General features: G+C 43.4%; 1 protein-coding gene across 1 annotated transcript in view; it reads right to left on the bottom strand.

Annotated features, from left to right (window-relative positions):
* B4GALNT3 (beta-1,4-N-acetyl-galactosaminyltransferase 3) overlaps positions 1–14555 on the bottom strand; it is a 130959-nt gene that overhangs the window by 92021 nt on the left and 24383 nt on the right. The window lies entirely within an intron of this gene.

Raw genomic sequence — 14555 nt, 5'->3', positions numbered from 1 at the left:
AACAAAACAAAATTTTTTTGAGCCTGACTAGTGGTGGTTCATTGGATAGAGCAGGGGTCCTCAAACTACGGCCCGCGGGCTGCATGCGGCCCCCTGAGGCCATTTATCTGGCCCCTGCGCACTTCCGGAAGGGGCACCTCTTTCATTGGTGGTCAGTGAGAGGAGCACAGGATACGTCTGCATCCTGTGCTCCTGGAGTACTGTATGTGGCGGCACCATAATGTGCAGCGTTGCTCATGTACAGTACTACTTCCGTTTTGTTTTTTTACTTTAAAATAAGATATGTGCAGTGTGCATAGGGATTTGTTCATAGTTTTTTTATAGTCCGGCCCTCCAACGGTCTGAGGGACAGTAAACTGGCCCCCTGTGTAAAAAGTTTGGGGACCCCTGGGGTAGAGCATCAACCTGGGATGCTTAAGTCCCAGGTTCAAAACCCCAACGAAGGTCACTGGCTTGAGCACAGGCTCATCCAGCTTCAGCACAGGCGAATCAGCTTCAGTGCAGGGTTGCTGGCTTGAATGTAGGATCACTGACATGGTATCACGGTCACTGGCTTGAGCCCAAAGGTCACTGGCTTAAGCCCAAAGGTCACTGGCTTGAGCAAGGGATCACTGGTTTGGCTGGAGCCCCCAGGTCAAGTCATGTATGAGAAGCAATCAATAAACAACTAAAATGTCATAGCTATGAGTTGATAATTCTCATCTCTCTCCCTTCCTGTCTATCTGTCTTTCTCTCTCTCTCTCTCTCTTTCTCTCTAAATAAATAAATAAATAAACTCTTTGTTGTATTTTCAGTATATAACACCCCTCTTTATCTCTGATAAATTTCTGTGTTCTGAAATCTGCTCTAAAATGAATATAGCCACTCCTGCTTTCTTTCTTTCTTTTTTTTTTTTTTACAGAGACAGAGAGAGGGATAGAGAGGGACAGACAGACAGACAGAAACGGAGAGATGAGAAGCATCAATCATTAGTTTTTCGTTGTACATTGAGACACCTTAGTTGTTCATTGATTGCTCTCTCATATGTGCCCTGACCATGGGCTTTCAGCAGACCGAGTAACCCCTTGCTCAAGCCAGCGACCTTGGGTCCAAGCTGGTGAGGTTTTGCTCAAACCAGATGAGCCCGCGCTCAAGCTGGCAACCTCGGGGTCTCGAACCTGGGTCCTCGGCATCCCAGTCCGATGCTCTATCCACTGCGCCACCGCCTGGTCAGGCATTCTGCTTTCTTTTGATTAATGTTAGTAAGGTATATCTTTCTCCATTTCTTCTCATCTATGTATATCCTATACTTATAGCAGGTTTCCTGCCCTGACTGGGTAGCTCAGTTGGTTAGAGCATCATCCCTGTATGCTAAGGTTGCAGGTTTAATCCTTGTTCAAGGCACATACCAACTGGCTCTGACTGATTAGCTCAGTTGGTTAGAGCAGTGGTCCCCAACTCCTGGGCTGCAGACCGGTACTGGTCCGTGGGCCATTTGGTACCAGTCCACAGAGAAAGGATAAATAACTTACATTATTTCCGTTTTATTTATATTTAAGTCTGAACAATGTTTTATTTTTAAAAAAAGACCAGATTCCCTCTGTTACATCCGTCTAAGACTCACTCCTGACGCTTGTCTCCGTCATGTGATACGTTGCCGCTAAAATTAAACCCATAAACTAGCAAAATGAGTGAAAAACAAAATTCCATCAAAAGTTTTTTTGTGAAGTGGAAAAGGGCCAGTGAGGAGACAGAAAAAGAACCTACGACCTTGAAGAAAAAGAAGGCTTCATTTAACAGACAATACCAGGAGTCCTACTTGGAGTATGGATTTATCGCAACTGGTGATTCTCACGCACCAAGGCCGCTCTGCATAATATGTGGTGACCCGCTAAGTAATGAGGCAGTGAAGCCTTTAAAACTGCTTCACCACTTGGAGACCAAGCACCCTACTTTAAAAGACAAGCCTTCTGAGTATTTCGAAAGAAAAAAGCATGAACAAGAAGGACAGAAACAATTACTAGTGGCCACTACATCAATAAATGCGAGTGCACTGAAAGCATCATATTTGGTGGCTAATCGTATTGCTAAGGCTAAGAAGCCATTCACCATTGGTGAAGAATTGATCCTTCCAACCACTAAAGACATTTGTCGTGAACTTCTAGGAGATGCTGCGGTTAAAAAGATAGCACAGATGCCTCTTTCGGCTATCACTGTCATACAGTCACACGGCGCATTGAGGAAATAGCAGAGGACATTGAATTGAATCACAATTGTTGGAAAGGATTAATAAATCACCATGGTACACTCTCCAGGTTGACGAATCTACAGATACTGACAACAAGGCAATGCTACTTGTTTACGTGCGTTATCTTTATCAAGAGCATGTGCATGAGGATATGTTATGTGCACTATCATTGCCAACCAAAACCACAGCTGCAGAACTATTTAAATCACTGGATGACTATATATCAGAAAATTGAAATGGTCTTTTTGTGTCGTCATATGCACAGATGAAGCTGCTGCCATGACCGGAAAGATGTCTGGTTTAACTACTCGGATTAAGGAGGTTGCACCTGAATGCAAGTCTATGCATTGTGTCATTCTCAGGGAAATGCTGGCTAGCGGAAATATACCACCAGAACTTAACAGCGTATTGAATGATGTCGTTCAAGTTATTAACCACATCAAAGCACACGCCCTTCACTCGTGCCTGTTCGAGCAGCTTTGTGAGGAAATGAACGCGGAGCACAGATACCTTCTCTTATACACAGAAATAAGATGGTTTTCCCGAGGGAGGTCCCTGGCCAGAGTGTTTGAATTACGAGATCCACTGCAAAGATTTCTCTCAGGAAAAATGTCACCGCTAGCAGCACATTTCAGTGACGAGTAATGGGTCGCAAAACTCGCTTACTTGGGCGACATATTTAACCTCCTCAGTGAACTCAATCGGTCACTTCAGGGGAAATGACAACTGTCTTCAAGTTGGCAGATAAAGTAGCTGCGTTTAAAGCCAAACTGGATTTGTGGGGACAACGCATGATCAGGGGTATATTTGACATGTTTCAAACATTCACGGGAATTTTGGAAGAGACTGAGCCCAAGCCTTCATTGTCCCAGCTGGTGCATGATCACATGTATTTGCTTTTAAAAGAGTTTGAATGCTACTTCCCAACCACAAAAGACCCACGAATTGCCAAGGAATGGATCCACAATCCATTTGACAATAAACCAGGTGAATCCAGTGTGTCTATGCAAGAAGAGGATCAACTACTGGAGATCACAAATGACGGCAGCCTTAAAAATATGTTCGAGACTACAACTCTGCCGGTGTTCTGGATTAAAGTCATGGCAGAATACCCTGAGATTGCCACAAGAGCACTAAAAACCCTGTTGCTATTTCCGACATCCTATTTGTGTGAAGCAGGATTTTCTGCAGTGACAGCAACCAAAACAAAATTATGAAATAGACTGGACATAAGCAACACACTTCGGGTGTCACTGTCTCCCATTACCCCTAGATGGGACCGTCTAGTTGCAGAGAAACAAGCTCAGGGCTCCCACTGATTTAGCATTATGGTTGTTGAGAGATAGGCTACTATCTCTCATTCTATATAAACATTATAATAAATAACCCTTAACTTACAATATTCATAACAATGGTGAGTTGTATTACTCATGCACTTTATATTTGTTTTTGTGTTGTATCTTATTTTTAAGGTATGTTTAAACGTTACCATAGCGACTAGAAAGTGTTTGGAGGCAGAGAGGATGTTACTCATATTATGCTGTTGGTGCGATGTTAAGAGGACGCTTCTAATAAAGTTGCATACGAGTACACAGTGGATTCATGTTTATTTTTATTGTAGGTTCATGATTGGTAGTGAGCCTGAACCTATCATATTACATATTGATGTCAGACATGAAACGTCAGAATAACAAATTTAAATACAGCCTGAATAATAAGGACATGCTCATTCCTCCTTTAACTTAGCCCAATAAATATTGTAAGTTCGACAATTATATTTAAAAATACCACAGTTTTTATGCCGGTCGCATAACTATATTTTGTGCATTTATCTGCCCCACCCTAAAGGCCGGTCCGTGAAAATATTTTCTGACATTAAACTGGTCCATGGCCCAAAAAAGGTTGGGGACCACTGGTTGACAAAGTCATGGGTTAGATCCCGGATCAGGGCACCTATGGGAAGTGACCAATGAATGCACAATTAAGTGGAACAACAAGTGAATGCTTCCCCTGACTTCTCTCTCCCTTCACCTTTCTGTCTCTCTAAAAACTCAATAATAATAAAAAAATAAATCAACAAATGAATGCATAAATAAGCAGAACAGCAAACTGTTGGTTCTTTCTCTCTCAAATCAATAAAAAAATAAAGTGGGTTTCCTGTGTACAACATACAGTTGGGTCTTGTAGGAATCCATCTGACAATTTGTCTTTTAATTGGTATATTTAGACCATTGATGTTTAAATATACATAAGCTTATATATAAGCATACATAACTAAATGCAATGTTGCTACGATTATTTTGAACACCTATTATCTATTAGATTAAGAATAAGAAAAATAAAAGGTTTTATTTTACCTTTACATATTCATTCTCCAATGCTCTTCCTTTCTTTATATAGATCTGAATTTCTGACCTATATCATTTTCCTTCTCTGAAGTTCTTTTAATATTTCCTGCAAGATAGGCCTACTGGGAAAACAGTCTCTCAATTTTTGTTTGTCTAAGGAAGTATTTCTCCTTCACTTTTGAAGGATAATTTATTTAAGTTGGTGGCTTTTTTCCTTGATATTTTGAACACTTCACTCCACTCTCTTCTGGCTTGCATGTTTTCTAAGATGTCAGATATAAATCTTATCTTTGATCCTCTATGGGTGAGGTGTTTACCTGCCCTCTGGCTTCTTTCAGGATATTCTTTTTTATCTTTGACTTTCTAATATTTGAATGATGAGGGGGTGCATTTATCCTGCTTGGTGTTCTCTGCATCCCTGAATCTGTAGTTCAACATCTGACATTAATTTGGAGAAAATCTCAGTCATTATTGCTTCAATTATTTCTTGTGTTGCATTCTCTTTCTTCTCTAATATTCCTACTATGCATATGCTATACCCTCTGTAGTTGTCCCACAGTCCTTGGATCCTCTGTTCTATTTTTCTTTCCAGTCTTTTTTCTTTATTATTTTCATTTGGGAAGTTTTCATCATCACATCCTCAAGCTCAGAGACTCTTTCTTTGGTTATGTTCAGTCTACTAATGAGCCCTTCTAAAGGCACTTTTAACTTCTGTTATGGTGTTCTGAGCTGTATAATTTCTTTATTATTCTTTCTCAGAATTTCCATCTCTCTGATTACAATATCCATTTGTTCTTGCATGTTGTTTACTTTTCCATTAAAGCCCTTAGCACATTAATTATAGATTTTTAAATTCCTAGTCTGATAATTCCAACATTTCTACCATATCTGACTCTGGATCTGTTGCTTGTTTAGTCTCTTCACACTGTGTTCTTGACTTTCAGAATGCCTTGTAATTTCTTATTGAAGAGTAGACATGATATCCTGGGTAAAAGGAACTGCCGTAAATGGGCCTTTAGTGATGTGTAAATCAGGTGTGGGGGCAAGGTGAATGTGCTATAGTCCTATGATTAGGTCTTATCTTTTTTTTTTTTTTTTGCATTTTTCTGAAGCTGGAAACAGGGAGAGACAGTCAGACAGACACCCGCATGCGCCCGACCGGGATCCACCCGGCACGCCCACCAGGGGCGACGCTCTGCCCATCCTGGGCGTCGCCATGTTGCGACCCTCCTGGGTGTCGCCATGTTGCGACCAGAGCCACTCTAGCGCCTGGGGCAGAGGCCACAGAGCCATCCCCAGCGCCCGGGCCATCTTTGCTCCAATGGAGCCTTGGCTGCGGGAGGGGAAGAGAGAGACAGAGAGGAAGGCGCGGCGGAGGGGTGGAGAAGCAAATGGGCGCTTCTCCCATGTGCCCTGGCCGGGAATCGAACCCGGGTCCTCCGCACGCTAGGCCGACGCTCTACCGCTGAGCCAACCGGCCAGGGCTAGGTCTTATCTTTTGGTGAGCCTATGCCCCTGGACTGAACTTCACCAGTGCTTCTCAGCTACCACTCCCACCTTAGGTGGGACAGTATGGCGAGAGGCAGCTGGAGTTCGGCATTTTCCTTCCTCTGGGTAGGTTAGGCTGTGATAAAATAGTTTCTCCTTAGGGGAAGCCTTGTTAAGAAGACTAGAATGCTCTGGCATATTTCCTTTCCCTTCCTCCAGCTGGAAGTACGAGAGGATTTTTCTCCAGTATTCACTGTGAGGACCTGGTAGAGCACCTGGAGGTAAAATACAAAAACCGATGTGGGCTCTGTGACTGGGTCCCTCTGAAGTTCTTGCTGTTTTGTTTTGTTTTATTGAGATATAGTTGGCATATAACACTGTGCAAGTTTAAAGGGTACAGTGTGTTTATCTGATACATTTATATACTACAATATAATTAATGCCATCGTGTCAACTAATTACCGTTTCTTTTTTATGGTGGGAACAATTAAGATCTAGCCTCTTAGCCACTCTGAAGTTTATAATACAGTATTGTTGACCATAATCGCTATGCCATGCATTAGATCTGCGCTCTGAAGATTTTTTCCATTTCCTCTTCTTTCTTTTTTTTTTTTTTTTGTAACTTTAAAAAATTGATTTGAGAGAGAAACATGAGTTTGTTGCACCACTTATTTATGCATTCATTTGCTGATTCTTTGATATTCCCTGACCAGGGATCAAACATGCAACATGCCCCCTAAAGTTTTTAACTCTCAAATTTGTCCATGCTGGGCTTCTAGCAATTTGTTAATTATAGTTTTATTTTTCCTACCTTGGCTCTGGTTCCCATTTAGGTTTCTGCTCCACCATGTTTTGTTTTAAAATTAACTATATATATAAGACTATACTTTCAGGGATCATTTCTATAGTTTGTAAAATTAACTATATATTTTAAGTATAATTTATATACAACAAAATGTAACTGAACAGTTCCACAAGTGCTGACAAATGTATGTGCTTGAATAAACTTACCCCTTTGCCTCAATAGTTTTTAAAGTTTCCTAGATGTTCTAGGATGCAGCCAGGGTTAAAAAACACTGGTCTGTCATTCTTATTGCCAGCTAAGGCTTTGTAACTATTGATTCTGAGGTTATTTACTTATTTCTTGGTCTTTGTTTCTTAACATCTCTTGTTTCAGGATGGAACATCTGTAAACACCACCCCATCACAGGGGTCCCAATTTACTGATTCCTAATGTTATAGAAGCAGGCTCAATGTGGAAATAAAAAAATTATTTAGACCCTGACAGGTGCTCAGTTGATTAAAACATTGTTCCTATATGCCAAGGTTGCAGGTTCAATCCCCAGCCTGGGCATATACAATAATCTACCAGTGAATGCATAAATAACTGGAGCAACATATCAGTGCTTTTCTCTCTCTCCCACCCTCTCTCTAAAATCAATTTTTTTGAAAGCAGAAATTTATTTATTTTAAATAAAGATAATTTATTTAAATGGTCAAGTAATTTAATCTGCCCTTTACTTATCTATTGAGCCTGTACCCATTTCCCATAGCTGTTCCTCCCTACCTTTCTCTCAACTTTAGCTGCCTTTTGACTATAAGGACATTTTCCTTCTCCCTGCCCACCTTCCCTAGGGAATATACTAGCTTCTTGTCCCATCAGACCAGGTTCATCATCATGCCCTTTGTAAAGCCAGTATACACAGCCACCATCACAGCCGCCTGGCCCATGCAGATTCACATTGGATTTGGACAGATGGTAATGAAACAATGGAGCCAAGAACTGATGGGCCATTAGCTTTAATCCTAGCTTGCACCTGGCGGGCAAGTAAAAACACACACTGGGCTCCAAAACCCACTCACTCAGTGCTCACAAAGCTACTGACTTATCTGAGTTTCCTAGAATCAAAGGTTTCTAGCTCACTAGCCTTATTCACCTCTGTTCCCCATCTCCTTCTCTCTGCAAACTCTGCACAAACTGGGTTCTCCTTCAACACTCCGCCATCTTGGCTGCTTCTCCTGGCCTCCTCCACATGGCCTCTCTCTGCTCTCCTTTTCTGCTCTCTCCTCTAATGCTAATCTCAGGAACCGAGAAAGCAAGCTCCCGGTCTGCCCCGCTTTATAGTGCAGAAATCAAACACCTTTAATCCAATATAGAAAATAGGGAAGTCTCTGATACAAAGTCCACCCCACATCAAAAAGGGTGGGAAAGGCTTAGTCCTAAAACCAAGCCCCAGGCTACAAGGATCCTGCCTGCTTACAGCCTGTCCCCCCACATCCAATGCAAACTATAAGCGAGCAAACATATATATCATTATTTACAAACTTATCTGACCAACACACTTGAACATTCTTGCTTATTCCTTCTGTCTTCATCCTCCCGCATCGCCATCTATCCAACAAGCCCTCTGCATCAAGTTCAAATCCCACCTCCACCACAAAGCCTTCCTCCCCAGCTAGATTATGGGGCACCTGAGCACATAATCATGCTCCAATTGCCCTTAGATCTCACCTTGCATTGTTTTAACCAACCAAATTCAATTAAACAAATACAGGGTCGGGAGAGGGCTTTCTTTGACACAAGCATAATGCTAGGTTCTGGGCAAGAGTGGTGACTAAAGCACAAAACAGACACAGTTCCTGTCCTCACGTGACAGACTCTAAACAAGTGTAACAAGTTTACCCAGAGGGAAAGCTTACCTGAGTGCTGGGGAGAAACGAATATATTCTTTTTTTTTTTTTTAAGTATTTATTGATTTTAGAGAGAAAGAAAAGAGAAACAGAAATATCAATCTCTTCCAACCTGTGCCCTGACTGGGACTTGAACCCACAACCTTTGCATATCGGGACGATGCTTTAACCAACTGAACTATTCAGCCAGAGCAAGATGGATATATTGTTTCTGATGTGCATTTATGTCTGTGCAAGAACAGCTAAGCTCTTGGTATACCAACTGGAGTTCACACTTCTGCGTGTCTCCTGCAGCTCCATATACTACATGATCAAATGTTTATTGGCTAGACTTGAACTCACAGAACAGGAATCACTGAAAAGGTATGGGTTCATTATAGGGAGCAATTTAACACCAAGCATTTTTTTTTTTATTTTCTCCTCTTTCTACCTCATTTTCTCCTTCCTTCTCTGTTCCTTGTCCCATTTTCAGGCTTCCCTGGCCTACCCCTGGACCAGCCTGGGCCCCAGGGCATTCTAATCAGGCCAGTGCTTAGCTGTGGACTCCTTCATCTCTCCATCGTTGTTTATTTCCTAATCTCCTCTGGAGAGAACAGTACAGACCTAAGGTTTTCTGCCTTGGCTACCTATTAGAATCACCTAGAAAGTTGATGCTTAGCTCTCCCTCCCCTCAAATCTAATTACTGATTGAGGTGAGGTCTTCATATGGGTAGTTCTTACAGCTCTCCAGGTGCTGCACATGGCAGCCAGACCAAGAACCACCGGACAGAGTGAGGGTGATGGCCCTCTGAGATAACCAGGGCACCTGGCATGTGCTGACAGAATGGCATCACTTACACCAAGAACAGGGTAAGAACAGGTGCTTTGTATCTCTAGCATCTCCACTCCAGAATGACTGTCACCCATAAAGTAGAAGTCAGCATCATGCCTGGAAGAGGAAGTCAGAGAGAAGAGAGATTTAATAGGAACACTGAGAGCCAAGAGGCAGACTGGCCTGTAAAATAAGAGTCGTTTGCTCTTGATGAGGTAGAGGGAAGATCAAAGGAAGTAATGCCTGAAAAGTAGTGGGCACAGCATTAGTTTTCAATAAATGACAGCTTTTATGCTGACATTTTATATTCAAATCATTTCCAGAAGAAGGAGCAGCAAGTAAAATTAGTTCCATTTTATAGATTGGAAAATAGAAGCTTAGTGAGTAAATTTCCTGCCTTTCAATCCCTTATCCACCCCCACAGGCCAGCTCACTCTGCAAATCAACTCACTTGCCCCCACCATAGTAGTGCAATGCTATGATGGGAGTACTCAAAACTGAGTGCACAGGTGATTCACCACAAAACTCTGAACAGCCTGACCTGTGGTGGTGCAGTGGATAAAGCGTCGACCTGGAAACGCTGAGGTCGCTGGTTCGAAACCCTGGGCTTGCCTGGTCAAGGCACATATGGGAGTTGATGCTTCCAGCTCCTCCCCCCCTTCTCTCTCTCTGTCTCTCCTCTCTCTCTCTCTCTGTCTCTCCCTCTCCTCTCTAAAATGAATAAATAAAAAAAATTAAAAACAAAACAAAAACAAACTCTGAACAGGGAAGTAACCTTTCTTACCTTCAGTTTCCTCACCTGTGAAATGGGAACAGTGTAAAAGTTCCTATCCTTCACAAGGCCATTGAGCACAGTAAATGAGGTCGTGTTTCAGTACATGTGTGGACTGTTATTACTCTAGCTGTCACAGCACTTATCACTCTCTTGTGTAATAACAGACTTATGTGTCTCTCTCTTCCTTACCTAGCTTCCCAAGCCACTTACCTCTAGTAAACTAGTTTGTAAATTCCCTATATTTTTCAGTTAGTTTTTAAAAGAATTATATCACACGTAGAAAGGAACATACATAAGTGGTTGAAAGAACTGACACCTGTGTACCCATCATTCCACATAAGAAACCGACATAACCAATTCCTTTAAGCCTTTGTGCCTCTCTCCAGTCACATCCCCATCTCTCTCCCCCAAAATAGCCACCTTCCTGAACATTGTTTCCTTAATTTTTAATAAAAATAGATGAATCCCAGCAACTATTTTTCATCTTTGTATACCCAGAATATTGAACTTTATAGGATTTCAATAAATGTTTGGTTAATGAATGACAGTCCTAGAAAAACTAGAACCAGATCAGATTTTTTTTTTTTTACTTTTTAGTTGTTTAACCTTGGGCAAACTTCTCTAAGCCTCTGTTTCCTCATCTGTAAAAGAAGAGGATAGGTTCCATGTTCCTTGGGTCCCCTTCCAGTGTAAGTCTACAATTCACCCTGGGGTGTTTCCTGGGGCTGGGACCTGGCATTCATAAAGACTACAGCAATGTACTGGAGGAAATACCAGAGCATCCCAACTGGTGTGCCCACTAGTACACTTTATAGGGGTAACAGATGTGCAAAGTGTCAACCCTGTGAGTTCTAGGGGAAGCAGAACCCTAGGACTGGTTTCATCCAACCACAAATACCCTTATTTCTTTACCCCCACCTACATGATTTTTTAAAAAGTATCATTTTCTATGAGTGCAAATAGAGAAAAGGTTGACAAGCTCTATACTAGATCATGTTGAATGGGAGGCCAGATTCAGCTGACAAATCCAGGACATTTGGTGGATACCCTCTTCGCCATTTTCAGAGGCCACTGGCCCACTATAGAGGTGCCGTATCAGTAGTTTCTGGCCTACAGAGCTACATAGTAAATAAGAGATGGAGGACAGAAATATCTTAATGCAAGAAGGAGATGTTCTGGCCCTGGCCGATTGGCTCAGTGGTAGGGCATCAGCCTGGCATGTGAATGTCCCAGGTTCAATTCCCAGTCAGGGCACACAGGAGAAGCACCCATCGGCTTTTCCACCCCTCCCCCTCTTGCTTCTCTTTCTCTTTCCATCTGTAGCCATGGCTTGATTGAAGTGAGTTGGCCCTGCGTTCTGAGGATGGCTCCATGGCCTTTGCCTCAGGTGCTAAGAAGAGCTCGGTTGCTGAGCAATGGAGCAATGAACCAGATGGGCAGAGCCTCACCCCCTAATGGGCTTGCTGGGTAGATTCCGGTCGGGGTGCATGCAGGAGTCTGTCTCTTTGCCTTCCCTCCACTTGCCAAATTTTAAAAAAAGAAGGAGATGACCTAGGTTTTCCCTGCAGCTGAGGCAGAGAGGCAGAAATGTGCCCATGAGGGCAGACCTGGAGGGCTCTGTCCAGGGCTCCCTGAAAGGAGACTCAGAACTCTCCACAGGCAGCCCAGCCCAGCTGCTGCCCAGCCACAACTGTTGGCAGGGAGTCTCCAGGTCTAAAATTAGCCTCCAGTTCTCCACCCAGCAGTTCCACCACTCTCTCTGGCAGACGGAGCCCTGTGGTGAGGTAATGACTGAGAGCTCATCTGTCTCAGGACAACAAGGGGTTAGGGGAAGGCAGCACAGAGCAAAAGTTCTACTCTCCCAACATGGTCAACCTCAGGCTGGAGACTGGGGAAACACAAGAAAAGCAAGAGTGTTTGTGTGTGTAGCTTTTTGCTTTGCTTCTGCTTTTCCTCCATGTCTGCATCTATAAGGTACACCCTGTCCTATTCTTTTTTTTAGATTTTATTTATTGGTTTTAGAGAGAGGAGAGAGAGAGAGAGAAAAAGAAAGGGGGGACAGTGGGCAGCATCAACTCGTAATTGCTTCTCATATGTGTCTTGACCAGAAGCCCAGGGTTTCAAACTGATGACCTCAGTGTTCCAGGTTGATGCTTTATTCACTGTGCCAATACAGGTCAGGCCGTCCTATTCTCAACTCAAGGAACCAAAACAAAAGAAAAGCAAATTTTTACTGAGATTTTTTAAATGTGTCAGGTTTTCAATTTTGCTATCATAAACTTGTGAGGTCAAGATCATTATTCCCATTATATAGAACACCAGGGAATGCTCATCAAATTTGTTAACCTAAGTCAGTGACCCTGTGCAGAAGAGTAAAGAAGTGCCCACCCCCTTCTTTTGAAGGGGAAGTCAGCTTCCTGAGGGGAATCTCTTGGGCAAGCTCCCTCCCAGGGGCAGAGTCTGAGACCCTGACTCACTAACCTCCACTTCTAGTTCCCTCAGTTTCTGATGGTCTGGAGCTGGCCAAAATAAGGGGCTATCCCAAGAGCCAATCGCTGAGCAGCTGTCCCTCCCACCCCTAGGCAGAGCACACAGTGGTGTTTATGTGATGGCTGCCCAGGGAGCAGGGATGGGGTGGTGAGGCTCTGAGTGGGGGCTGGTCCGTGGTCCCTAGCTCAGAAGTGCAGAGGAGGAGTAAGAGGACCGTGAGAAAGAGGACTGTGGTAACCAGGGCATGTGGAAATGCTCTCCAAAGTTACTGAGTCTCTCTAGCCAAAAGCTTTTCAGAGATTCTTTCCCTAAGGATCAGTAGCCAGGGCTCATCCAACCTCAGCTCGTCCCTCACTGCCCCTACCTACGGAACTTGTCCTATTCCCAGGTGAGTAGAAAAGAAGAGAATGTGAGAAGAGGAAAGGGGAGGGCAGCAACTGTCTCAGGGATAAGAGCTGGACCCAGGGCCCAACTCCCAGTCCAGACTAAATGAGAAGCAGGGTCACACAGCTAGATGACCGAGTCAGGATCGGATCCTTTTTCCAGTCTTCCAACAGCCACTTTCAGCTGGGAATCCTCAATGCTGGTGGAGATACCGCTTTCTTTGGGAATAATGTTAGAGCCAGAGGGGACCAAGGACCCAATAGCCAATCCTTCTCATTTACAAATAAGAAAATGATCCCAAAAGGCAGGAATGACTTGCTTAGTCACAGAGCCAATTCATATCAGAACCAAGTGTGGAACCCAGATCCCCTGACTCCCAGCCCAGGGTTCCTAGCTGTAACCATGTGTTTAAAAGAAAAAGGAAGTCTATCCTCCCTTCTAGCCCAAATACACTATGATTCTATAATAGATATCTACTTTCCTTCTCTGCTACAAGAGACCTCAACTTATCATACAATCCACCAGTGACTCTTCCTGCTCCTTGGCCAAATATGCTGGTTTCTTCTTAGAGCTTCTGAATCTTTCATCTGTACCTGACACTGTTGCTCACTTTTTTCCTTATCAAGACTCCTTAGAAGTACGATCCCCTCCACCATATTTCTCTAATTATTCATTCTGTCTCCCTCATCAGCTAGGTGTAGGCAGCCAAAAGTATCCCCAGGTATATCCACGTCTACTGCTAAAGATTCCAAGTCCTGTCCCCCTACCCCAGCTTCAGCAGTCCAAGGAATATCAGCTCACTGGTCTAGTGGAGGGCTCTGAGCAGGATAAGGCAGTGACACCCTCAGAGCCACACCAGGAAACAAAATACCCTCAGCAAGATTCAAGTTACTCAGGAGAGATTCCAGACTACATGTGATGAAGGCTTGCTGAGCTTCAGAACCATCCCACGTAGCTTACCTAGTGCTGCGTCAGCATATTTGACAGTGAGCCTCCCAACTCCTTCAGTAGCCTTAACAGGTATGAATGTGCCAGCTTCCCTTGGCCTCTTAGTTTCTCCTCTGTATATAGGGGTAACAGGCTGTACCTTCTGTCTCCTAGTGAACTCCAGGATTCATCTTGCCCGATGGGTGCCATTTCCCAACCCCATGGCTTCATATGCACCTATAGGCTGTGGCAGAGGGCACCTTCCCCAACAGGTGGAAGGGACTAGTCTTCCTTCAGGAAAAGCAGGAACCTCTGATCCTAAAATGTGACTGCAACCTAAGTTGCTCCAAGTTCCCAAGAGAAAGAATCCATGTGCAAACAAAGTTCTATTGTTCTGTGCCCCCTTCCACTGCT

The sequence above is a fragment of the Saccopteryx bilineata genome, chromosome 2 (genome assembly GCF_036850765.1).
Source record: "Saccopteryx bilineata isolate mSacBil1 chromosome 2, mSacBil1_pri_phased_curated, whole genome shotgun sequence".
Classification (NCBI taxonomy): domain Eukaryota; kingdom Metazoa; phylum Chordata; class Mammalia; order Chiroptera; family Emballonuridae; genus Saccopteryx; species Saccopteryx bilineata.
The sequence above is the reverse complement of the archived record's forward strand: the minus strand, read 5'-3'. Positions and strand labels throughout refer to the sequence as shown.